Consider the following 2,906-nt stretch of genomic DNA (forward strand, 5'->3'; position numbering starts at 1 on the left):
GAGTTTACTCTTTCCCTAAATGTTTATTTTGTGTTGTAAATCACATATTACTAGGCGTTTCAACGGTTCCTAACTTGTTTTTGGGTGTGAGTGACGTTAGCCAAAGTTAGCTGAACACAAGAAACTTTGCGTTTATTTTTCGATTGAAATCGCTTTATTATATGGTTGTGTACTCGGGTATACAAAATATTAATATCTGTACTCAGCGCAAGGGATTTAATCAGAACAATTAGCTGTTTGTTTGCAGATTAAGATTTTTTCCCCCTTAGGCATTCAGTTGAGTTTTGCATGAATGCGCCCTATGGAGAGTGAGAGAGAGACGCACAAGTACCTATACACTTCTGTGTCAATAGTACAACATAAACTAACGTTACTGTTTTTATTCCACATATCTTTAACGTATAACGCTTAATTTTTACCATGCAACCTGTGAAGGAGAAAGAGTGTCCGTGGCTGTGATAAAATGCAGCAGGTTTCTCTCAATGCAGCTTGTGTATCTGCACCATCACTCATTTCTCTTCACACATGTTGTGCGTTTATTTACACGCGCTGTTTGTCTGAAATGCACGTAGTTTATAGTCAGGCTCTAATCTCCCTCTGTTCCGATACGGAGAGGCTTGAATTCCCCCTCACACACAAATACACAGTATCCGTCTGTATTAATTTCATGAAGTGCACGAAAGCTCGTGCTATTGACATGCAAACACGCGGCTCTGTTTGTCTTGTAACAAAGAGGGACGAGCAGCCGCAAAATCTGCCGCAATGTTATCCAATATCAGCTTTGTTTGCGCTGGTATTCTCTCAGCGCGTTGCTAAATCACCCTGTGAGTCACCGGATGAACTAGTTTGGTTTGACTGATCACAACTCCACATTCCGACACACAACCCCAGAAACCACACTTTAGATTGGGGTTTGGTTTTGACTTTTCCAGACGCACAACTGAACTTATGCCAAGTTCACGACAGGACTTGTTTTTGTCTTTTTTATGTTCAATATGGAGTTAAATTTTTGTTTGTTAGTTTTGTTTTATTATAGGAGAAAGCGCGTTTTAAAGGGATAGTTCTTGCAAAAATGAAAATTCTGCCATTTATTCAACAGAGAATATTTTTTGAACAATGAAAATAAAACACATTTTTCAAATTATGCTCTTTTGTGTTTCACAAAAGCAAATCTAGAATAGCTGTGGAATGGCTTGAGGGTAAGAAAATGTTAGAATTAAAAATTTTGCAAGAACTATTTCTTTAATCTTAGTTTTAGTATGTAGACACTGATGAGCTACCAAACTATTGAAGTTCTTACATCTACAGTAGGGCTTTTTCTTCTCTTATATACGTAAATGGCACAGATGTGTTTCCTTAAGAAGTCTTCTTCTTGGTCCTTTAGTGTCTCCGTGTGAGAATTCTCATGAAGCTGTGTGCTCTGACACCAAACAGTGAGGTGTTAGTTCCTCCTGCAGTGATACAGCCTCATATTTGTGTATCTGGACTCATTCTGCTCTGTTTACCTGAACTTTGCTCTTCTCTTGCTGTAATCTGTTCTCCTCAATCCACTCAAAAATGAGCTGAAACCGCAAGGACAACTTCATCCTTCCTTTTTTTCCCCCTCTGACACACATTTCTTTGAACACACACATGGATTGGACTAGGTGTAAAATCTCTGCTGCGCTCAGCTGAATTTGCATACTGATTTGGCAATGCAAATGAGCAGCTCAGGGTGATGTGGTGCCAGTCGTGTATTTGTAACGGTAAATACTCAGACTTAATGCGTAGGGAGGGAAATTTGTACAGCTACACACAGCGTCTGCTATCTCTCCTGACCTCTGCTTTACATCAGATTGATATGGGTTTTTTAATGCCTGATACTGATGTCTAGACAGCAGGGTGATATAATGCCATTTTAAACATGTATATTTAATGAATAATATTTATTAAAATCCTATTTATAAATTTATTCATTTGAAAAATGCATTAGCAGAGATTGAGCTGAGAAGGTTAGACAGATGATAGTATTTTAGGTATTTCATTAAGCATGACTGTTATTATTGTGGAGTGTTCAATGCGTAAATAAAGCGCAGACTTTTCAATGCAGCTTCACACTTTTCTGCTGGATGAAAGAGAGATGGCGTGTGGAGGTTTGGAGGTGAAATGTGGGAACGCTCTCTCAGTTGTCGTCTTGTAAGAGTTCTCATGACAGCTGTGCACAAACGCTCATAACTCGAATGGATCGTGTGTGTTTGCAGCTGTTGTCATGGCAAAGGAAAACCAACACCCTTATGTCTCCCTCGTCACCCTTTCTGTTCCCCGCACAAGACAACTGCTCTCCCTCCCTCTCCCCACACCGTTCGAGTGTGTGTGTCAGGCTGACGAGAGAAAGACCGGTTTGCAGCATGCTTGTGATCTTCAGAGGTGACCCTGCGGGTGTTTTTAGAGCTGTCTTTGATAAGACAGTGGCAGCTGAGTCCAGTGCCAGAGCTCAATGCAGGCTGTGTTCAGAAATGGACACAGCGATGGAAGGAACGAGTCAAGGTTAAAGATCTTGTGAGGCACACCCATGCTTAATAGTTTTTGTGCTTTTTTTTTCTAAATGAATATAAAGTTTAAAAGAACAAACAGAATCTTTTGTAACTTTATAGATGTCTTTACTGTTACTTTTATTAAATTGAATGCATCCTTGAATAAATGAGTATAAATTTTTCAACAACAAAAAATCTTACTGACCTGATTTTTTTATACAGCTGAATTTATTATACAGTCCTCTAGAATAAATATAAATCTAGATTCTGATTGGTCAGTAGGGCCTTTCGCACCGCTTTAGTTCCAGAACTAAATGTACAGTACTAAAGTACTGGGACGATTTTGCGCGGTGTTTTAAATCATGGCGGGTGAGGGCGGGTTTGTACGCGGTT

General features: G+C 39.4%; 1 protein-coding gene across 4 annotated transcripts in view; it reads left to right on the plus strand.

Annotated features, from left to right (window-relative positions):
- The window catches only part of LOC107721620 (protein quaking-A), a 105,831-nt gene that overhangs the window by 589 nt on the left and 102,336 nt on the right, over nt 1-2,906 (plus strand). The gene's annotated exons all lie outside the window — the stretch shown is intronic.

This window comes from Sinocyclocheilus rhinocerous, unplaced genomic scaffold (genome assembly GCF_001515625.1).
Source record: "Sinocyclocheilus rhinocerous isolate Xijiao unplaced genomic scaffold, SAMN03320098_v1.1 scaffold432, whole genome shotgun sequence".
In the NCBI taxonomy this organism is placed as follows: domain Eukaryota; kingdom Metazoa; phylum Chordata; class Actinopteri; order Cypriniformes; family Cyprinidae; genus Sinocyclocheilus; species Sinocyclocheilus rhinocerous.